This window comes from Vulpes lagopus, chromosome X (assembly GCF_018345385.1).
Source record: "Vulpes lagopus strain Blue_001 chromosome X, ASM1834538v1, whole genome shotgun sequence".
Classification (NCBI taxonomy): domain Eukaryota; kingdom Metazoa; phylum Chordata; class Mammalia; order Carnivora; family Canidae; genus Vulpes; species Vulpes lagopus.
Genome location: NC_054848.1, coordinates 27630132 through 27654560, shown reverse-complemented (window position 1 = coordinate 27654560; position 24429 = coordinate 27630132). Strand labels below are relative to the sequence as shown.

Here is a 24429-nt window from a genome sequence, read left to right as displayed (position 1 = left end):
ATATTTTATCTCACAAAAACATTATAAAAAGGTGGATTTTGCCAGGAAACCAAGACACCAAATATAGTAATGTGCTCAAGTCCAGAAACAGTAGTTAATCTTGTATTCAAAAGTCAGATCTTAAAAAAACAAAAAAAAAACAAAAAAACAAAAGTCAGATCTTATCTGACTACAGAATTCTTTTCCCTACACAAGATAAACCAATATGTCTAGATATCCTCATCTCTTTCTCCCTCTCCCCCTGTCCTTCTCAACACATGCACACACATGTTATGGTCATGTGTAACCTGTCAGTAATATGTGTGATTTTATTAGTACCCTAGATATTGTTTATTCTTCCCATGTCATACTAAAGAGCTTTAATTCATATATAACAGAGGAGTTTTCATATTTAAAAATTACACCATGTGTTTTTCTAAATGTTTTCAAACTTATGAGAAAATGACATATATTGCTCCCAATCAAATAGTGTTTTGCATATACTTTCCTAAATCAAGAATGGATTACTTGTCAAAAAGAACAAATGGATTATAATGAAGTTTAATTTTGTATCCATTTAGTAAATGTGTCTGTAACATTTGAGACAGTGTTCTAAGGTTGGGTGGTAAGTCTGAAAATTCCCTCTCCATCAGAACTCATAGACACTGAGTAGTTAAGCAAAAATTCACTGATTTCTTAGTGTGTTCAGAACAGAAAAACAAATGCTATCCTTATAAGATGCCAAAAGTTGCGTTAAAAGTTATCACAGAGGATTAGAGAACACAGAAAAAGGGCACACACCCATGTGGGTGAGCAGAGGAAGGCATCTGGGGTAGCTTTCCTAGAGAAAATTCATTGTGAGCAACATTTTATTTTATTTTTTCTTTAGGATTTAAAAAGTTTTTTCAAGGATCTCTACACCCAACATAGGGCTCAAACTCACAATGCTGGGATCAAGAGCTGTGTGCTCTACTGACTGAGCTGGCACAGGCAGCCCTGTGAACTAGAGTAGGAGATAGCCAAATGGACAGGCGTAGGAGGGAAGTTCCAGACAGGTAGACCTCCACATGCAAGCAGTTGGAAGTATGAGGCTAGTTATATCTGCACATCTGCAAGCCATTTGGTTTTGCTCGAGTGTAAGGTACAGCTGGCAGAGTGTCTGAAGGTAGACCCGAGGAAATAGGCACCAGCAAGGTTGCTGAGGGAGCTCAATGCTTCTCAGACAGCCTGGTCCATAACTATACACCCAGTGAACCATGAGGGTTTATTCATTTTTTTTAAAAAAATTATTTATTATTTATTTTTTTTGAAAGGGTTTAAAATGTAAGAATGAAGGGTCATCTGGGTGGTACAGTCAACTGAGCATCTGATTCTTGGTTTTGGCTAAGGTTGTGATCTCAAGGTTGTGAGATCGAGCCCTGTGTTGGGCTTAGCACTCAGTGTTGAATCTGCTTGAGATTCTCTCTCCCTCTGCCCTTCCTGCTCATTCTCTTTCTCTCTCTCTCTCTCTCTCTCTCTCTCTCTCTCTCTCTCTCATTCTCTCTCTCTCAAATAAATAAATCTTAAAAAAAAATGTAAGGGGGAAGGAGAAGAGAGGTGCCAAAATAAGATTATATTACTTCTGCAGTAACTGTGGAGAGTAGGTGGTATACGCAGGTAGTGAGACCAAGGAAGAAGTGGTATTTTTAGCTCAGTTGAAGACAAGGGCAGTGGTGATAGTACAGTGAAAATGAAAAATCTAGAAGAGCATATAGGTTTCTGATTCAAGTGACTGGATGGCCGTTATTTTTCATAAACAAAATTGAGAAAATAAGAAAAACAAGTTTGGAGGTGAAAAATCACATGTCACTTTTTATCTCCATTGATCCTGAAGTGCCTGCTTATGTTTGATACCAACCAAAAGCTATCCCTGAGTCAAGGACGTAGGCACTAGTAGTTAATTTGAGAGATAATACCAAGAAGGACGAGTGAGGGAATGGGGAGAGTGGGGAATGAAAGCTTGGAAGGTTGATAAAGGGTACTTTTATCAGTCAGTTCCCACTGTGAGTGACAGTGCTGGTCCTACTAGGAGCTTTACAGAATTCTTGTATAATGCCAGTGTCACAGAACACACTCAGAATTTTCCCACTGAGCTGATGGAAACTGAAGTGCTTATCCACCCATTTTCCTCTGTTTTTGTTTAAGGATTGCCCTTGGGTGCAGAAAATCCCTCACTTCTGGTCTCTTGAGGGCAATCAAATTAAGAAATGTGGGTACTGGGCAGCCCGGGTGGCTCAGCGGTTTAGTGCCGCCTTCAGCCCAGGGCGTGATCCTGGAGACCCGGGATGGAGTCCTGCCTCAGGCTCCCTGCATGGAGCCTGTTTCTCCCTCTGCCTTTGCCTCTGCCTCTCTCTGTCTGTCTCTCTCATGAGTAAATAAATAAAATCTTAAAAAAAAAAGAAATGTGGGTACTTAAGGTGAGAGTGTAGCAGTGCTTGCAGAAACTGGCCACCATAGCTTCAGGTGAACTCAGAACCATTGAGGTTAAGGGGTTATATGGTAGGGTATCAACAAGATGTCCTACAGTACTTATGGAGTGTGTACCAGGGATGTTCCATAATTCAGTAAAAGAGAGATACACAGCCCTAAAGTTAGAATGATCCAGACTGATTATACAGATGTGGAATTTACTAGGCCACATGCTAGTTAAAACTTTAACATTTATGACATCATCCAGGTAAATCAAAAGAAAATCAATCCTGGACAGAATTTAGGAATTAAATAAATAATAAAATCAAGGGTTAGGCAGGGACACCTGGGTGGCTTAGTCAGTTAAGTGTCTGCCTTTGGCTGAGATCATGATCTCAGGGTCTTGGGATTGAGCCCCACGTCAGGCTTCCTGCTCAGTGCAGAGTCCATTTGTCCCTCTCCCTCTGCTTCTCTCTCTCTCTCTCTCTCTCTCTCTCTCCTCCCTCTCTCATAAATAAATAAATAAATAAATAAAATATTTTAAAAAATCAAAATCAAATGTAAAGTAGAAGAGATAGTGTTTATGAAGGAAATAAGAATAAATGGTCACAGAGGTATAAGGAGACTCAAGTTAAAAGCAGGGTGCTTAGGAGATCGCAGTTTATAAAGAGAAGTCACGAAAAAAATGTCAGATACACTAGAGAGGCCTGGTAGGATGAAGACAGCATTGAGAAAATGGGAGATCATTCATAACATTTCCCAGATCAGTTTTGATGGAGTTCCCTGGGGATAGAGAGAACAGTGCTGGGGCATTATTGAAGATATTAGGGAAGAGGAGGGAGGAAAGCAAGTTTGCACTATGCTTGTAAGGAGCTTGGCTGTGTAGAGAAAGAAAGATCCTGAGAGGGATGGTAGCTAGGAGGGTATGTAGGAAACCTTTTGTTATTTAAGTTGGGGGGATGTTTGATCATGCCTGTAAATTGGAAAGAAGTCTGGAGTAGGAGAGCCTACCCGCCCTCAGATCCTGAAGATGAGTAAGTGCTGGTGGGGCAGGTCAATGTAGAGGTTACTGAAGGGATCTTCCAAACAATTCTGAATACTGCCACTGTCTTTCCCAAACACTTTAGTCACTCTCTACTCATATGAGTGTGAAGGACTGGAGATGGGAAAGGGGATTCCTAATGGTCTTTTGGCCTCTCACTCTTGTTACACTGTTATCAGAGTAAAAGTAGTTACTTGTAGATGACAACTGATTCCAAGTTCATTTAAGTTTGGATTTTTGTTGTTGTTGTTTGTTCATGAGAGATACAGAGAGAGAGGCAGAGACATAGGCAGAGGGAGAAGCAAGCTCCCCACGGGGAGTCCAATGTGGGACTCAAATCCAGGACCCCAGGATCACAACCCAAGCCAAAGGCAGACGCTCAACCAGTGGCCTACCAGGTGCCCCTAAATTTGGATTTTGTTAGGGAATTGGAGTGTGCTCTTATTTATATTAGAATGTTAGTGTCAGGTTAGAAATTGCAGTTAAAGCAAAAAATCAAAAGTCACATTGTAAAACCGACATTGGCTAAACTGTGAAAAGGCCCACATTTCAATCTTTAACAATGTGCAGAGTCTATCTATTCTGTCCTTAGGAACCCATCATTCTCTAACCTGACCTTGGCATCAGCCTCATTTATGTAATATTCTTGCAAACCTTTAGTAACATAAAATCTATTTATGTTCTTATATTGCAAAGTTCTTTGATGTGGAACCAGGCATTTTCCGCAAATAAATAAAAACTCAACTCAAAAACAGACCTTGATTGAGCACCTACTCCACTATATCCAAATTGAGTTGTTAAAGCATTGACTATACAATCAGAAGACCTTGGATTGGAATAGCCCCTTGTATTAGTCAGGGTTAGACAGGTCACAGAAACTACACGGTGACTTGACCAGGGAAGGTTTAACACAAATAAGTATTAACTATCTGCTAGGAATTAATTTAAGAGAAAATAGAAGAGAACTCAAAAATAATACCGCAGGGCTGAGGGATAGTACCCAAGGGATGACTTGGAAAGCAAAGAGCTTTTACCCAAGGCTGGCATTCAAACCTGTTGGGCAAGAATGTGACTCCAGCCCACGAGGTGGCAAATGCTGTGAGTTGGCCTCACTAGGGCTAGTACCTAGTCAGTCAGTGGACTGAAGCTTGTGCCAACAGAATCTTGGAGTGGCGTGTTGACAAAATTCATAGGGAAGTAGCCTGTGGGGGATACTCTTGAATTGCTGGAAAGCTGGATGGTGGGCCTGTTGCACCTGCTAGAAAGCTACCTGTGGCGGGTGCTATTGAACTGAGGGAAACCAGATTGGGCACCAGGAAGCTGCCCATGGGTTTGCCCCCCCAAAATGAACTTGCCACTCAGGCACCCACAGAACTTGGCAGGAGACATGCATAGAGAGTGCTGCTAAAATTTATAGAAGAGTTGGAAATGAAGGAGGTGAGCTCCACCAGGCATCCTACAGGTCAACCCAGAGTGGCATGTGCAAGAAAGAAGTACAAACACACCTGAAAGGGGAGGAATCTTTACTTCCCCTGCTGTCACTCCAGTGCCCAATACTGACAAAGTTTAGCATCATACCAGCTGGCAAAGAGAGTACCACAAGCAGGTCAGTGTTCAGAGGCAGTAAGTTCGTAACTGGCATGTCCCTCCACAACCCATTGACTCTGTGCCCTTGGATAATATTTTCAAGTTCCCACATCCTCACCTGTGATAATGGCTCCTGTTTCATAGGGATCTCCTGAGCAAAATATAAAATACTGCATAGAAAGTGCTAACTATAGTGCTAAGAGCATAGTACACAGTCAATAAATGATTGGCATTTTATTTTTACTAGGTTGTGTAGTTTAGTACCTATCCTCAAAGCGGTGTGTACATATTTTTTGTGTGTGTGTTTGAGTGTCTCTGTGTGCATCCCACTCAGGGCAGGGAAAAAGAAACAAATATATATATATATATATATATATATATATATATATATATATATCCCAATATAAAAAAAAAAGAAATGCACACAACTCCATTGTTTAGAGAAGTGCAGAAGACTGAGAAGAGGACTTTTTTGTGTCATCCTCTAAACCTTAAATTGGAAGGTTTCCACTATTTTAATAGGCAATTAGGCAGAATGTTACATTAACAATAAATAACTTGAAATAAATAAACTTGAAACTGCTATCAGTCCTGACTGTGCTTATATGAAAGATCTAGCCAATAATAACCGGAGAGTAATTTGGCAATGGGGAAAAACATATTTGGTGCTTTAGAACTTTGATAAAAACCATATATGTAGGAGATAATATCTTTCTCGCATTCCACGGTGCTAGTCTTTAGGGATCTGGTGTGGCTTTAAAGATATGATGTTGAGGTAAAAGGATGGATAGTAACAGACTTTTCCTATTTCTCAGGGTACTTTCTGGATTCTTTGATCATTTACAAACTACTAGGTAACAGAACAACATCTAATAATTTGTCAGCTAAATTAATCATTTGGGTGTACCCATTGGATTTTTAGTTGAGAAGACTGATGTTTTGATGCAGTGTAGAGGGAGCCTTGGGATAAATTATCTAAGGGGCTGAGGAAATAAAATGATTACAGTAACCATTTTTAAATTGATTTATTTTCCAAAACGTCCATCGTGCATTACATTGTTATTGTGAAAAATTCTAAAGTTGTTTCAAACCCTAATTTCTTTGATTTTTTAAATAATAAATTTATTTTTATTGGTGTTCAATTTGCCAACATACAGAATAACACCCAGTGCTCATCCCGTCAAGTGTCCCCCTCAGTGCCCGGCACCCAGTCACCCCCACCCCCTGCCCTCCTCCCCTTCCACCACCCCTAGTTCCTTTCCCAGAGTTAGGAGTCTTTATGTTCTGTCTCCCTCTCTGATACTTCCTACCCATTTCTTCTCCCTTCCCTTCTATTCCCTTTCACTATTATTTATATTCCCCAAATGAATGAGAACATATAATGTTTGTCCTTCTCCGATTGACTTACTTCACTCAGCATAATACCATCCAGTTCCATCCACGTTGAAGCAAATGGTGGTTATTTGTCATTTCTAATGGCTGAGGAATATTCCATTGTATACATAGACCACAGCTTCTTTATCCATTCATCTTTCGATGGACACCGAGGCTCCTTGCACAGTTTGGCTATTGTGGACATTGCTGCTAGAAACATCAGGGTGCAGGTGTCCCAGCATTTCGTTGCATATGAATCTTTGGGGTAAATCCCCAGCAGTGCAATTGCTGGGTTGTAGGGCAGGTCTATTTTTAGCTCTTTGAGGAACCTCCACATAGTTTTCCAGAGTGGCTGCACCAGTTCACATTCCCACCAACAGTGTAAGAGGGTTCCCTTTTCTCCACATCCTCTCCAACATTTGTGGTTTCCTGCCTTGTTAATTTTCTCCATTCTCACAGGTGTGAGGTGGTATCTCATTGTGGTTTTGATTTGTATTTCCCTGATGGCAAGTGATGCAGAGCATTTTCTCATGTGCTTGTTGGCCATGTGTATGTCTTCCTCTGTGAGATTTCTGTTCATGTCTTTTGCCCACTTCATGATTGGATTGTTTCTTTGCTGTTGAGTTTAATAAGTTCTTTATAGATCTTGGAAAGTAGCCCTTTATCTGATACGTCATTTGCAAATATCTTCTCCCATTCTGTAGGTTGTCTTTTAGTTTTGTTGACTGTATCCTTTGCTGTGCAAAAGCTTCTTATCTTGATGAAGTCCCCATAGTTCATTTTTGCTTTTGTTTCTTTTGCCTTTGTGGATGTATCTTGCAAGAAGTTACTGTGGCCGAGTTCAAAAAGGGTGTTGCCTTGTGTTCTCCTCTAGGATTTTGATGGCCAGCATCACCTTAATTCCAAAACCAGTCAAAGACCCCACCAAAAAGGAGAATTATAGACCAATATCCCTGATGAACATGGATGAAAAAATTCTCAACAAGATACTAGCCAATAGGATCCAACAGTACATTAAGAACATTATTCACCATGACCAAGTAGGATTTATTCCCGGGGCACAAGGCTGGTTCAACATTCGTAGAACAATCAATGTGATTCATCATATCAGCAAGAGAAAAACCAAGAACCATATGATCCTCTCATTATATGCAGAGAAAGCATTTGACAAAATACAGCATCCCTTCCTGATCAAAACTCTTCAGAGTGTAGGGATAGAGGGAACATTCCTCAGCATCTTAAAAGCCATCTACGAAAAACCCACAGCAAATATAATTCTCAATGGGGAATCACTGGGAGCCTTTCCCCTAAGATCCTTGATTTTTGTTGTTGTTGTTGTTGGCTAAAGAAAAACAGTTTTTTCACTAATAAACAAAGTGCCCTTTCAGTTAAAGATGAGCCTTAGCCCATTTTTTCTCAATTAAATGCCTATGTCAGAGGTTTGTGGGGTTTTTTTATTACCCACCTAATGTTTCTTATAGCTGCAATTATGCAGAGCAAAGGTAACATTCAATTGCCTGCTAAATCAATCAAACAGCCAGAGTTTTTATTGCCTATGAACATTTAAAAGAAATATGCCAGATCCCATTCCTAATTTCAGAGTGGGAGTTTGCATTCAGTTATGTAATAAGTTATTTCTATTCCTTGAAAAGGCATCGTTCCCTCTTCATAGTCATGTGGCACTAAATTTTCTACTCATAGTAATGATTTGGGAGATGGTGAGCAAACCAGGAAACAGCTCCAAAAATCACACCAAATCATCTGACTTTTACAACTTATTCCAGACTAACCAGGCTACTGAAGATTTGTTAGTGATATAGCAAAACACACAATAATAGCACTAATGATCTAATGGTTCCAAAAGCCCAGTCATTGCTCTAAGTGTTCAGCATGCAGTTTTTCATTTTGTTGTCACAATAACCCTGTGTTTTAAGATCTTTCACAATCTGTTTTACAAAAATGATAAGGGTACCAAAGGCCACAGAGATAGTAAGCGTCTATTACGCATTCAGATTCAAGTCCCCTTGCACTTGAGCCTGGGCGCATGACCTTTTGACCACAGTACTTCCAATCTCACTGATCTTTTCCTTATATTAACAATAAAAGCTGCCTGGTAAGAAGTGAATATTGCAATTTTCTGGTTTCCCAATTTCTAAGGAAAGCTTTCAGCATGAGCTTAAAAGTATTAGGGATGGCTTTTAAAAATCATCTTAGAGTCTTAAATATTAAAATCACACATTTAGAAGTCCAAAGTCTTCACCAGTTCTCTTGATTAGTGATTATTTCATCCTTCTTGTGAATTATTAACACCCCAACTTCTGTCCTTTTCAAAGGCATCTGTAAATTCTTTCACCTGACATTAAATAACAGAGTAAAAGAGGCAAAATCTGAACTAGTTAATTGTGCTTTCATAGTGACTTTAATGATAGGCAGCTTGAGGGACCAATTAATTCTTCTAGGTAATTATGACTTTGAATTGTTCACTCAGTGTCACATCTACCTGGGCACAGATAGACCAGAATAGACAAATATTCATTTAAAAAGAACTGTAAAGCAGTCCACGAAAATAAGTGACAGTATAGCAGTCACAAGGTCAAAGTTTTATCAGAAAACCATTTGTCTAACAAAAGTATATGCTTTATGATTTTTTCAGTATGTTTACTTCTTAGAAAATATCACCCTATGATAATAGTAATAGCTAATATTTATGGAGTACATTTTTACGTTATTCCTTGTGCTAAGCAATGATAAACAGTATAAAACTTAATCCCTGCATTAGTTTTATGAGGTAGATTTGATGAGCTTACTTCACAGATGTTGAAATGAAGCAAACTTCCCTTTCCATGGATGAGGCTAAGTATCCTAAAATGCCTTCTGCAAAACATCAAGATGCTGGGAATTTTCCAATAAATATACTTTTAAACGTTTTTTTTCCTCTTACAAGGAAGGGTGAGTTAGCCTTTATAGGTCAGGACCAAAAAAATAAAAGAAAATAATGGAGGGGATGAAATGGAAGCCATTTAAGTAATGCAACTATCAGGACTGACCATCGCATTACCCTATTGTTAAAAACTAATAGTAGCAACCCATATTCTTAGCAAATTAGGCCAAAATTCTCTTTGTTTGAAGAGAAAGCTGAGTTTCAGGCTCAAGCTGAATTGGGGAGCTGAACAGAGATTCTGTATAAACCTACTTAAAGTTGCTCAATAAATATTAGCTATTGCATCTTCAGTGAAATGATGGGTGGGAGTACTCTGTCTTTCTGTAGAAGGTACCAATATAAAACTAGATCTGTTTCCCTTCCCACTGAGTGTAAAAGTAATAGTAAAAATAATCATATTCATTTCATCTGAAAATTTGTAATGATAAGCCTATTACTTGAGTGTGTATTATCAGTAGGGGTCAAGGAATCCCCAAGACAAGAGATTAAGGTAAAGTGGCTCTAGGTTGTCAGCAGCCTAACATGGTCAGAAGCAAATCCAAATCCTTTACAAGGAAAAATACCCTTAGTATTCTCACAGATGAAATTTAGTGAAATTTCAGCTCACAATAAAATAACCCACAAGATAATAAGTGATACAGATCTCCTATGAAGGAATGAAACCTAGACTGACATTAGACGTTTTTTATTAAGGTATAATTGGCATATGACATTATATAAGCTTCAGGTATACAACATAATGATTTGATATTGTATACACTGTGATCAGCACAAGTCTAGTTACCATCACTTCCATACAAAGTTACATTTTTTTCTTGTGATGCAAACTTTTAAAATTTACTCTGTTAAAACCTTTCAAATACATACTATGCTATTATTGACTATAGTTAACATGTATATTACATCCCCATGACTTATTTATTTTATAACTCTAAGTCTATACCTCTTGACCCCTTTTACCCATTTTGCTCACCCCCAACTCCCCTCCCCTCTGGCAACCCCTATTATGTTCTATGTATTTGTTTCCTTTCGTTCTGCTTTATTTTGTTGTTGTTGTTGTTGTTGTTATGCGTACGTTTTTTAGATTCTACATTTAAGTGAAATCATGGTATTTGTCTTTCTCTGACTCACGTCACTTAGCAGTATATACTCTAGCTCCATTCATGTCATTGCAAATGGCAATATTTTATTCTTTTTTATGGCTGAGTAGTATTCCATTATATATAATATAATGTATATCACATTACATATCACATTTGTTTATGAGATATATCACATTTTCTTTATCTATTTTTTCCATCAATGGACATTATTTCCATATCTTGGCTGTTGTAAATAATGTTGCAATGAACACAGAGGTGCATATATCTTTTGGAATTTGTGTTTTCATTTTCTTTGGATAAGTACCTAGAAGTGGAATTGCTGAATCATATGGTACTTCCATTTTTAAGTTTTTGAGGAAACTGCATGCTGTTTTCCATACTGGTCATACCATTTTACTTTTCCACCAGTGGTGCACAAGGGTTTCCTCACCAACACTTGTTACTTCTTGCTTTTTTGATAATAGCCATTCTAAGCAGTATCAGATGATATGTCATTGTGGTTTTGATTTGTGTTTCCCTTTGATTAGTGATGTTGAATGTCTTTACATGTGACTGTAGCTAGCTGTATATCTTCTTTGGAAAAATGTCTATATGGATTTCTTTCTCAATTTTCTTACTAATAATCAGTCTATTTGGATTCTCTATTTCTTTATGGTTCAGTATTAGATGATTGTGTGTTTCTAGGAATGTATCCATTCTTCTAGTTTGTCCAATGTGTTGACGTATAATTCTACATAGAATTTTCTTATGATTCTTTGTATTTCTGTAGTGTCAATTGTAGCTTTTCCCCTTTCATTTCTTATTTTACTTATTTGAGCCTTCTCACTTTTCTTGGTGAGTCTAGCTAACTGATTGTCAGTTTTGTCTATTTTTTTTTCAATGAATCAGATCTTAGGTTCATTGATTGTCTTATTTTGTCTTTGTACTCTCTATTTAATTTGTTTCCAAACTAATATTTACTATTTCCTTCTTTCTGATAATTTTGGGCTTTGCTTGTTCTTCTATTTCTAGTTCTTTGTGATGTAAAGTTAAATTGTTTATTGAGATATTTCTTGTTTCACGAGGTATGCCTGTATCACTATGAACTTCCCTCTTAGAATTAGAATTGCTTTTGCTTCCTCCCGTAGATTTGGTATGTTGTTTTTCTATTTTCACTTGTCTCAGGTATTACTTGATTTCTTCATTGACCCACTGGTTGTTGACTAGTATATTGTTTCCATATACTTGTAATTTTTCCATTTTTCATCTTATAATTGATGTCTAGTTTCACACTGTTGTGGTTGGAAAAGATGCTTGATATAATTTCAGTCTTCTTAAATTTATTGATTCTTGTTTTGTGGCCTAATGATTTTTCCTACGGAATGTTCCATGTGCACTGGAGAAGAATGTGTATTCTATTGCATGTGGGTAGAATGCTCTTTATGTGTGTGTGTGTATATGTATGTGTTTATATATATATGTTAAATATATACATGTACATATATATTATATATGTGTGTATATATATTTATATACATGAATATTTAACATATATATATATACATATATATATGTTAAATCCATCTGATATAATGTGTGGTTTGAGGCTGATGTTTCCTTATTGATTTTCTGTCTGGATGATCTATCCATTGTTGTAAGTGGGGTATTAAAGTCTTCTATTACTGCATTGCTGTCAATTACTTCTTTTAGATTTGTTAATATTTTCTCCATATATTTAGATGCTCTTATGTTGGGTGCATAAATGTGTATAAATAATCATATTATGTTATTGGATTGACACTTTTCTAATTATGTAATGCCCTTCTTTGTCTCTTTTTACAGTCTTTGTTTTGTCTGATAAAAGTATAACTGCATCAGTTTTCTTTTGGTTTTCATTTACACGAAACACCTTTCTCTGTCCTTTTACTTTCCATCTGTGTGTATCTTTAGACCCAAAGTGAGTCATGTACATAATAGGTGAGTCTTATTTTGTTTTGTTTTGTTTCTTTCCACTCAGCTATTCTATATCTTTGGACTTGAGGTTTCAATAATTATTGTAATTTGCTAATTATATATTTTAGGTATTAATATTTAGTAATTATAATTTGGTAATTATATAGGTATAATAGCCTATATCTGTGTGTACATATTTCTGTGTGTGTGTATTTTAAGTTGATAGAAACTTAAGTTTGAACACATTTTAAAACTCTACATTTTTACTCCCCCATGTTTTATGTTTTTGATGTCACATCTTCCATCTTTGTATTTTGTGTATCCTTTAACTAATTATTATAGTTATTTTTGTTTCTTTTATCTATTAATCATTATACTAGCTCTTTAAATGATTAACCCACTACCTTGACTACATGTTTACCTTTACCAGTGAGATTTATATGTTTCCTGTTACTAATTAGGACGTATTCTTTTAACATTTCTTATAAGGCCAGTTTGATGATGATGAATTTCTTTGGATTTTGCTTGTCTGAAAAACTCTATCTCTCCTTCAGTTCTGAATCATGACCTTGCCACATCAACTATTCTTGCCTGGAAGATTTTTTTCTTTTAGAACTTTGAAGAAATTGTGTCACTGCCTTCTGGGCTACAAAGTTTCTTCTGAAAAAATCTGCTTATGGTCTTACAAGGGTTACCTTGTATATAACATGTTGTTTTCCACCTGCTACTTTTAAGATTTTTCTCATCCATTTAAGTGACATCTTAATTTGGTGTCTTGGTGTGGATCTCTGAGTTTAATTTTTAACTCTCTGGATCTGGATATCTGTTTCCTTTCCCAAATTAAAGAAGTTTTCAGCCATTATTTCTTCAAAGAGGTTTTCTGTCCTTTTATTTATTTTCTCTCTGTGAGCTCTATAATGAGAATATTATTTTACTTTATGCTGTTGTGTAGTTTCCTTAAGCTGTCTTCAGTTATATATATAATTTTTGCTGCTCTGATTGGGTGAGTTTCCCTTGTCCTGTATTCTCTTTCACTCATTCTCTTTTCCCTGATCCTTCCATTTCATCTTGTCTGCTATTGAATCCTGTAGTGTATTTTTCACTACAGTTATTGTATTCTTCAGTTTTGTGACTTGTATTTGGTACTTTCTTACATTTTCTATCTTTATGTTGAAGTTATCACCATGTTTACCTATTCTCCTCCCAAATTTGGTGACCATCTTTATGACCATGACTATGAATTCTTTATTAGATAAATTACTTGTCTCTGTTGTATTAAGGTGTTTTTTTTTGAGGTTTTATTCTTTTGCTTGGAGCATATTCCTCTTTTTTCTCATTTTCCTTGACTCTGTGTTTATTTCTATGTACCAGGCAAAACAAGTACTTCTAGTCTTGAAAGACTGGCCTTGTATAGGAGATGAATCTTATTTTTCAACCTTTCCCTAGCTCTTGGGTATCTCTTGGACCTTTGTGATTGTCTAAACTGCCTAGTTTTTTTCTTGATAGGTCCCAGTTGTTGAAGTTGTACCAAGACCTGTCTGTGTTCCAATGGGAAGGAACTCGGTCAGCATCTAGTTTCAGACTGCTTAGAATCTAGACCCTCAGGCAGCAACTTTTAAAGTGTACAAATACATGTAGTCCTGTGGTCCTGCAATCACAAACCCTGCTGGCCTCCACACCGTGCAACCTAGAGATATCCCCTGGGCAACAGTTGAAAAATCTGGGCTCTAGACATGTGTCAAAGCTTCTTTCTGGAAGGTACTGATAAGCCATAGTTAGGTTGAAGGAAAGGGCAGAGATGATGTCCCCCAGCCTCTGTTCCCTGAGAGGACCTCCCATCATATCTAGATTTGTGGCAAACCTGAAGCCTGACCCTTAGGCTGAAGCTCCAAGGCAAGTAAGTGTGTCTTTTTCATAGTTAAGACTAGGGATGTATTTCTATCCGCTGTCTGTGCAGTGCCTTGGGGGTGGTAGACTGTCAAGAACTGTCTCTGATAATTATAATCTTGTAGGACCCAGGAACAAAAGTCCTGCTGGTCATCAGAGCCAGGTGATCAGGGGTGTTTCTATATGGATCGCATGTGCCTGCTGACTTTAGTGGAACAGTGGTAATGGGAAGGCCTAGGGCACACCCAGTAGCTTTAGCTAAGCAGAGGGACAGTATGATGCTGGGATGCATCTGCCAGGTTTAGTGGGACAGTGGGAGAGTATAGGGTCTGTACACACCCACCACATTAGTAAGGTAAAACTAGGCAGTTTAGACAATCACAAGAACAAAAAGAACAAAAAAATGGTGCATGCAACCCTGCAGAGTCCCAGTAGACCACTGCCCCTCTAGTAGATGATAAGCAAGATGAGCTGGGCCCTGAGCTGGACAAGTGAGGTATCCTGCAAGTCCTTTAAGAACAGTATCTCAGTTCTCTACAGCTCTTTGGGTCTCCTGGATCTAAGCCCCATTGTTTTTCAAAGCTAGATGTTTGGAGGGCTAATCTCTCTGGTGTAGGTCCCAAGGGTTGAGGTGTCTGATGTGGGGCTAGAACCCCTCATGCCTCAGGGACAACCTCAGAATTGTGAGATCCATCCCAATTGTGAATTGTTGCACCTTGAGTATTTATGATGAGACCATATTTCTGTTACTTCTGCCTGTCTCAATATGACCCTTTTATTGCTTCTTGTAAAGTAGCTGTTCAACTAGTTCTCAGGCCTTTTACAAATAGAATTATTTTTCATATAACTGTAGATTATGTGTGTCCATGAAAGGAGGTGAGTTGTATATAAAATAATTTTTAAGCTTCACGTTCTCTTTTCTCTCTATTGTCACTCCTTTTGATATTTTACACTTTACAAAGGCTTTAAATACCCTTTATAAGTTAATTATTTTCAAAATATTATCTCTAGTACAAACCGCTGCCTTAAACTCTAGACCTGTGTATCCATCTTGATACTATAGATCTCTACTTAGATATTAATAGGCAACTCAAACTTCACATTCTTACTTATTTATTTATTTATTTAATTTATTTATTTTTATTTATGATAGTCACAGAGAGAGAGAGAGAGAGAGAGAGAGAGAGAGAGGCAGAGACATAGGCAGAGGTAGAAGCAAGCTCCATGCACCGGGAGCCCAATGTGGGATTCGATCCGGGGTCTCCAGGACGCCTGCCAAAGGCAGGCGCCAAACCACTGCGCCACCCAGGGATCCCAAAATTCACATTCTTAGATTTGAGTTCCTGTCAAACCTACCCAACACAGTTTTGACAAGTTTATTCTTGCCAGCTTATTCTCCAAATGTTTCAGGCCGAAACCTTAAAGTAATCTTTGGTACTCTTCTCTTTGTTTACCAACCTCTCTCCTTTTTTTTTTTTTTTTTAATTAACTTTTATTGGTGTTTAATTTACCAACATACAGAAAAACACCCAGTGCTCATCCCGTCAAGTGTCCACCTCAGTGCCCGTCACCCATTCCCCTCCAACACCCGCCCTCCTCCCCTTCCACCACCCCTAGTTCGTTTCCCAGAGTTAGGAGTCTTTATGTTCTGTCTCCCTTCCTGATATTTCCCAACATTTCTTTTCCCTTCCTTTATATTCCCTTTCACTATTATTCATATTCCCCAAATGAATGAGAACATACACTGTTTAGCAAAAATGAACTATTGGGACTTCATCAAGATAAGAAGCTTTTGCACAGCAAAGGATACAGTCAACAAAACTAAAAGACAACCTACAGAATGGGAGAAGATATTTGCAAATGACATATCAGATAAAGGGCTAGTTTCCAAAATCTATAAAGAACTTATTAAACTCAACACCAAAGAAACAAACAATCCAATCATGAAATGGGCAAAAGACATGAAGAGAAATCTCACAGAGGAAGACATGGACATGGCCAACATGCACATGAGAAAATGCTCTGCATCACTTGCCATCAGGGAAATACAAATCAAAACCACAATGAGATACCACCTCACACCAGTGAGAATGGGGAAAATTAACAAGGCAGGAAACAACAAATGTTGGAGAGGATGCGGAGAAAAGGGAACCCTCTTACACTGTTGGTGGGAATGTGAACTGGTGCAGCCACTCTGGAAAACTGTGTGGAGGTTCCTCAAAGAGTTACCAACCTCTCTCCTAACAGATTTGAATGATAGTCTTAGCCGATCTACATGTGGTCTGGCAGGAAATAAGAGGTACATCAGCCATCCATATTTTGCTTTGTGAACCAGTTTTTTTTTTTAACTTCAGTTACATGCAGTCCACTTTTAGACCTCTTTAACTGGTGGATACTTAAGAAAAAAATAAAGTGCAGTGTCCTCTCCCTATAAATAGATTGTCACCTTGAAGCGATGTTAAAACTACTCTCCTTATACTTACGAGGCTAAATGTAAAAAAAGAAAAAAGAAAAAAAAGAGCTGTCTCTTCATCTGTTTACTGCTGAGATGTGAGTCTATTTTTTAGCAATAAATATTAATATGAGAATAGGTATGTATGTAAAATAACTGATCAGGTTACTCTTAGATATGAGAGTCTGGATGTATCCAATTTAATGAGAAGTATATAAACAAAATTAACCATATTTAAAGATTGAAATCATAGACTACCAAAGTTTCTCTAAAATGATAGCAAACTGAGAATCAGCCAGGTTATAATATTTAACTTGCCTCTTGTTATATAAAACACTTAAAATAATTTTTACCTCTCTTCTTCCTAAGTAGTCCATAAACTACAGAACCTAATACTTTAGTTTTTTCTTCCAAGCTTTTATTTAAATTTCAGTTAGCTAACATACAGTGTGATATTCATTTCAGGTGTAGAATTTCACTGTATGCAAGTGATTCAACATTTACCCATTACCCATTTAATATCTTCAAAAGTGGTCTCTACTAGCTGGATTTATTTGTTCAACAACCGTTCAGTCCTTCAGTTCTTAATTATAGCTGCCTTGATCAGTTCCTGGAAGGTCAACTGTGGGGTTAAATTGTGGTAAAAGAGGAAATGGTCAGTGGTAAAGTGGAGGTAGGAAATGTAAATTATTCTTCAGGATGTAAAAATGGTGACTATGTAACAGGGTAGAGGTGGTAGCTAATACCGTGGCACTCATTTTGTGGTTTATAAATGTATTAAACTAACACTTTGTACACTTTAAATTTGCACAATGTTATGTGCCAGTTACATCTTAGTAAAGCTGGGGATGAAAGAATTAGTGTGTCTTTGAAAATGAAAAAAAAAAAAAGATAATAAACCTAACCAAAGAGGTAAAGGATCTATACCCTAAAAACTATAGAACACTTCTGAAAGAAATAGAGGAAGACACAAAGAGATGGAAAAATATTCCATGCTCATGGATTGGCAGAATTAATATTGTGAAAATGTCAATGTTACCCAGGGCAATTTACACGTTTAATGCAATCCCTATCAAGATACCATGGACTTTCTTCAGAGAGTTAGAACAAATTATTTTAAGATTTGTGTGAAATCAGAAAAGACCCCGAATAGCCAGGGGAATTTTAAAAAAGAAAACCATATCTGGGGGCATCACAATGCCAGATTTCAGGTTGTACTAAAAGCTGTGGTCATCAAGACAGTGTGGGACTGGCACAAAAACAGACACATAGGTCAATGGAACAGAATAGAGAACGCAGAAGTGTACCCTGAACTTTATGGTCAACTAATATCCGATAAAGGAGGAAATACTATCCATTGGAAGAAAGACAGTCTCTTCAATAAATGGTGCTGGGAGGATCCCTGGGTGGCGCAGCGGTTTGGCGCCTGCCTTTGGCCCAGGGCGTGATCCTGGAGACCCGGGATCGAATCCCACATCGGGCTCCCGGTGCATGGAGCCTGCTTCTCCCTCTGCCTGTGTCTCTGCCTCTCTCTCTCTCTCTGTATGACTATCATAAATAAATAAAAATTAAAAAAAATGGTGCTGGGAAATTGGGCATCCACATGCAGAAGAATGAAACTAGACCACTCTCTTTCACCATACACAAAGAGAAACTCAAAATGGATGAAAGATCTAAATGTGAGACAAGATTCCATCAAAATCCTAGAGGAGAACACAGGCAACACCCTTTTTGAACTTGGCCACAGTAACTTCTTGCAAGATACATCCACGAAGGCAAAAGAAACAAAAGCAAAAATGAACTATGGGGACTTCATCAAGATAAGAAGCTTTTGCACAGCAAAGGATACAGTCAACAAAACTAAAAGACAACCTACAGAATGGGAGAAGATATTTGCAAATGACCTATCAGATAAAGGGCTAGTTTCCAAGATCTATAAAGAACTTATTAAACTCAACAGCAAAGAAACAAACAATGCAATCATGAAATGGGCAAAAGACATGAAGAGAAATCTCACAGAGGAAGACATGGACATGGCCATCATGCACATGAGAAAATGCTCTGCATCACTTGCCATCAGGGAAATACAAATCAAAACCACAATGAGATGCCACCTCACACCAGTGAGAATGGGGAAAATTAACAAGGCAGGAAACAACAAATGTTGGAGAACATGCGGAGAAAAGGGAACCCTCTTACATTGTTGGTGGGAATGTGGACTGGAGCAGCCACTCTGGAAAACTGTGTGGAGGTTCCTCAAAGAGTTAAAAATAGACCTGCCCTACAACCCAGCAAGTGCACTGCTGGGGATTTACCCCAAAGATGCAGATGCAATGAAACGCCGGGACACCTGCCCCGATGTTTCTAGCAGCAATGTCCACAATAGCCAAACTGTGGAAGGAGCCTCGGTGTCCATCGAAAGATCAATGGATAAAGAAGATGTGGTCTATGTATACAATGGAATATTACTCAGCCATTAGAAACGACAAATACCCACCATTTGCTTCAACGTGGATGGAACTGGAGGGTATTATGCTGAGTGAAGTAAGTCAATCGGAGAAGGACAAACAGTGTATGTTCTCATTCATTTGGGGAATATAAATAATAGTGAAAGGGAATATAAGGGAAGGGAGAAGAAATGTGTGGGAAATATCAGAAAGGGAGACAGAACATAAAGACTCCTAACTCTGGGAAACGAACTAGGGGTGGTGGAAGGGGAGGAGGGCGGGGCGTGGGGGTGAGTGGGTGAGTGGGTGACGGGCACTGAGGGGGACACTTGATGGGATGAGCACTGGGTGTTATTCTGTATGTTGGTAAGTTGAACACCAATAAAAAATTAATTTATTAAAAATAAAAGATGTTTGGTGAGGGAAATACGAGTGAGGAGGGCCCGTAACTTGAGTTATAGGACAGACAAGATATTTTATTTACTTCCAGAACAGTGAAAAATTAAACATGTTTGTAATGTGAGGAAAAATCCAATAAAGATACATACTTAACATGTAGAAGCAAGGTCTTATAGGATAGGGTATATGAGCAAAAATGGAATGATGGACTTTGAAAATGGAAGAGAGTGAATTGAGTTAATACAGAGATATTTTGAAGTGAAGAGTTGTAAGGCTGAGAAAGTTTACTCATGAAAGTCTCCATACCTCAGAGGGAACTACATCTTTTATATGTTGTATAGTGGTGGTGGTATGAAGAAGTAAGGATGGGAGAATAGAAAACTGGTACCTCTGAAGAACTGAAGGGAAAGTATTTGCAATAAGAGATCTTCTCTTGTAAGATCAATTTAAATGGAAATGAAAAAAATTAAATGGAAATGTTAACAAATGATATTGTAGACGAAGTAGTACTCAGCAAAATGGTTTGTAGTATAAAGTTATATAAATTTCTTCCACAGTTTTCTGCAAAGTAAAACTTTCATTCACAACTACACACATATGGACACATGGACAATCCAAATGAAAGGTACTTTAATTTACATTGTCTTCAGGCAGTATCTCCAGGATGAATGTATATCCTGAAGCAAATCAGAGACTGGGATTTGGAGTCTTATTTTCAGTTATATTCATATTTCAGAGCCTTTCTTTTGGTACTCGTTTTCCCTCCACTAGTATGCCACTGTGTCCTGGTGCCTCCAATTTGAATTTTATGCTTTTTTAAAATTTATTTATTTCTCTATCCTATCCAATTTAGCTTGGTTTATTATTTCAATATTATAGCTATTGGCCACTGTCCCCAAATTATTGTAATTAGGATCAACTGCTTAATTTGTGGGATCCAGCACAGGAATAAAATGCAGGCTTCTTGTTCTAAAATTAAGAAATTCAAGATAGTGACAGCAGTCATGAAAGCAAACACAATACTTCTACACATGGAGTAGTGCATGATTGCACAGGCCAGTATGACCATGATGCCACTCCTGGTTGTCATTTTATATGTCTGGTTAATTTTATACCTAAATTGCTTTTAAAATCCTCCAGAAGTTAGAGAACTAGATGCATTTCTATGGAACAACATTGTTTAAAAATATCTCACTAGGGATGATTAACCAATAATAAATATTTTAGTACTTTGAAAGGTGGAATTTAAAAGAAATTCTTTGCATGTTAATAATGGATATAACTTCTAGGATTACATTTTTTCATGTTTTAATTTTTGTGCTTTCTTTCCTTACAGTAGTAGAAAGGATTTTGGATATCTTGATTCTTGACTCTTTTAGGGTGAAGGCTCTGTGATAAAACTATTATCTTTTTTAAAAATGCACTGTTAGCAGAATGTTACACTAAACATCTGTGTTCAAGGTGACTTCATTTTTTAGCTGAGTAGTAGACTATGCAAGTTGTTCTGGTAATAGTTTTAATTGAATAATTGGACAAGAGTGATTATGTTTTAAGGGGGAAAGCCCACCTGTATAATATTTATACATATTTATATATGTATATATTTATACATAGCTATGTTTATTTATACATACATAAACACTATAGCCCAGTCCTCATTAATGTAAGAAAAATAGACAAGACAGTATATCCTTTTTTATTTTTTAATTAGAAAATAAATTTTCATTCTCTATTTGCTACATCTTTTATTATCTGTAAAAGGTATCTTCTTTTACCTTCCATCAATTATGTGAGTTACCTTGATTCTTGATTTTAATAATATTTTAGTATGCATGTTGTATTTTGAATTTAATCACCCTGTATTTTATAAACACAGGAACTGAAATATTACATAACCTTCATAAGAATGAAGGTTGATGAAAATATGTTTCATTCTTATTTGAATCACTATGAATAATGGAGATGTATTTATTTGTTTTTGTAAGTAGTAATTCTATCATTATCTTTAAATATAATTTACTTTACTTCAATATATAGTATTTTCTTGGCCATTTGCATTGACATTTCTGAAGTTTTTTGTAAGATAGTAAACTTTTCTTGTCTGTATGTATCCAATTGTAATATATTAGCTTTTTTAATCCAGAGACAAAGGGACACATCAACACAAATATACATATTTATGCTTGCATATACATTTATACACATATGTCTGTGTATTTATATTTCTGTATATGTATACATGGATGTGTGCATGTATATATGTATACACATATACATGCATTCTATTTTACTACCTAATTATTATTTATTATATAATATATATAATCATTATCTTTAATATATTATTATATACTTCCTGTAGGCAAATTGCTTTTGCTTTGGGAGAGCATTAAAATATTTATTAATGGTATGAACATATACATAAAGGATATATCTCACCCTTAAATTTCTTATAATTTGGTACTTAAACTCCTTCCTTTAAAGTTGGAGTAGCAAAAAAAGGAGTTAATGTATGAATGAAGAACATCTGGGGCAGCTGGGTAGCTCAGTTTGTTAAGCATCCAACTCTTGATTTCCACTCAGGTCTAATCTCTGAGTTGTGAGATTGAGCCCCATGTCTTGCTCCCTGCTCAGCAGGGAGTATGCTTTTCTCTCTCCCTCTCCCTCTGTCTCTCCCTCTCTCTCTGCCCTTCTGCCAGTCTTTCGTGCTCTCTCTCTGTCTCTCTCTAAAATAAATAAATAAATCCTTAAAAAAATTTGGATGTTAAAGCCTAAACATCAGTTAATTACAAACATTAGATGGGTGTGGATTGGTAAATTAGCATTTTAAGAATGAATTTTTGAATAGAGGCTTTTCTTTTTAATTTTATTATCCATGTACATTTTCATAAAAACTCCTGATGTTTTTCTGCTTGTTTTAATGACATCTGCATATAGCTTTTACTTATGACGCTTTATAAATTACAAGTAACATTTAATTCCTGTAACATAAAATACTGTTCTCAAGGTATATGTCCATCTAGCTCGTCTGTCTTCCTTTTCCCACACTACTCTCTTTTAAAATTATTTTCTTTTCAAGCCACTCCATAGATTTTATGGGTTGTGTGATCAAAACTGTTCTTTAATATTCAAGCAAGCCTGCCCTGAAATTACTTGTCCATGTTTTTTCAAAAAAGAAGGAAATGAGAGAGGGACGTTCAAGAACATTTTGTTTTTTACAATGTATTCTAGTATCTCAGGGCAATTGATGTATAGAACGAGGAACAAAAATATTTTCAAGTTCATTAAGCTGTTTTATAAGTCCAAGAATGTAAATACTCATTCAACAGTTTCCTTCCAAGTTCCCCCCAAAATTGGAGAGTTGTTTACTGCCTGTACCTTACCAAGTTGCCTGTCTTCTGATCTGCATTGAGACATGGCTAATTCTCTTGTTCTTTTTTATTGGGAGCCTAGTTAATTGCATTTAACTGTCATTATGTCTTACTTATGGCATCTTTTCTTTCAAATCTCACTCTCGATAATTCATTGCATATTCGGCAAGTCATCAAAATCACAGAGATGTAGGAACTTTACATCCTACACAGATGTAGGAAATTTAATCTATATGTACACCTTCTCAACTCCCTTTGATTTTCTAATTCAGTAGAATTTAATTGAGACCAGGAATAGTGTTTTGAAAATTCCCTCTATAATCTGACGACTATTTAGGTTTGAGAACTCTGGGCTTGACCTTTACTTGAGCATGAATTATTTAAGGCAATCTCCTTGCTAAGGTGCCCTATGTCTGAGATTCATTCCTAGTGTGGATCATTAACTTTTTCGTGTCCATTCAATGCTCATTGGAGCTGATTATCTCTTTATTCCAGAGGTGAAGTTCATTTTCAATTCCTTTTTAAAATTTTTTAAGATGTTATTTATTTATTCATGAGAGATACAGAGAGAGAGAGGCAGAGACATAGGCAGAGGGAGAAGCATGCTCGCCATGGGGAGCCTGATGTGGGACTCGATCCCAAGAATCCAGGATCACGACCTGAGCGAAGGCAGATGCTCAACCACTGAGCTATCCAGATATCCCTCATTTTCAACTCCTGAAGAATTAAACCAAGAAGGGGGAAAAAGGGGCACCTGGCTGGTTCAGTCAGTTAAGTGTCTGCCGTTCGTTCAGATCATAATCCCAGAGTCCTGGGATGAGCCCCAACTCTGAATCGGAGCTCGGAGCTCGTTGCTCAGTGGGGAGTTGGCTCCTCCCTCTTCCTCTGCCCCTCCCCACCACTTGTGCTCTCTCTCTCTCTCTCTCTCAAATAACTAAATAAAATCTTTAAAAAAAAAAGAAGAAGGAGGAGGAGAGGAGGAAGAGGAGGAAGAAGAAGAAAGGGAAGGGGAAGAAGGTAATTCTCCTTCAAGGCTCTATTTCCCTGCTGGAGTAGAGTAAACATACAAAGTGCATTGCTATGTTCCCCAATATGCTACCCCTCTCTCCCTCCCAGACCAAAGTATGGATGGAACAGACATTTTCCAGGGGACCAGTTTGGAAGACACTATATAGTCCTGTGTGGCTGTGGTAGATATTGTCCACAGCTTGATCTTTAGCTGCATCTCACTTATGACAAGTGCAAGAATGCTATAAGTGAGGGCCCACCACCTGATGCCTGTTTGCTCTTCTCTCACTTAAAACAACTCCAGTGCAATGGGTTTCATGTCCAGATGATTGTAAGGTGTCCCTGGGGAGAGGAGATAGAGGCGAGAAGAGACTGGAAAACAGTTTATATTTCAGCCAGCTTAATATCTCACAAGAACATTCAGTGACAGACAGCCCTGGTCTCTAACAAAGAATCGAG

General features: G+C 37.3%; 1 protein-coding gene across 8 annotated transcripts in view; it reads left to right on the top strand.

The window, feature by feature from the left end:
* Nucleotides 1–24429, top strand: part of DMD (dystrophin) — a 2057113-nt gene that overhangs the window by 760870 nt on the left and 1271814 nt on the right. The window lies entirely within an intron of this gene.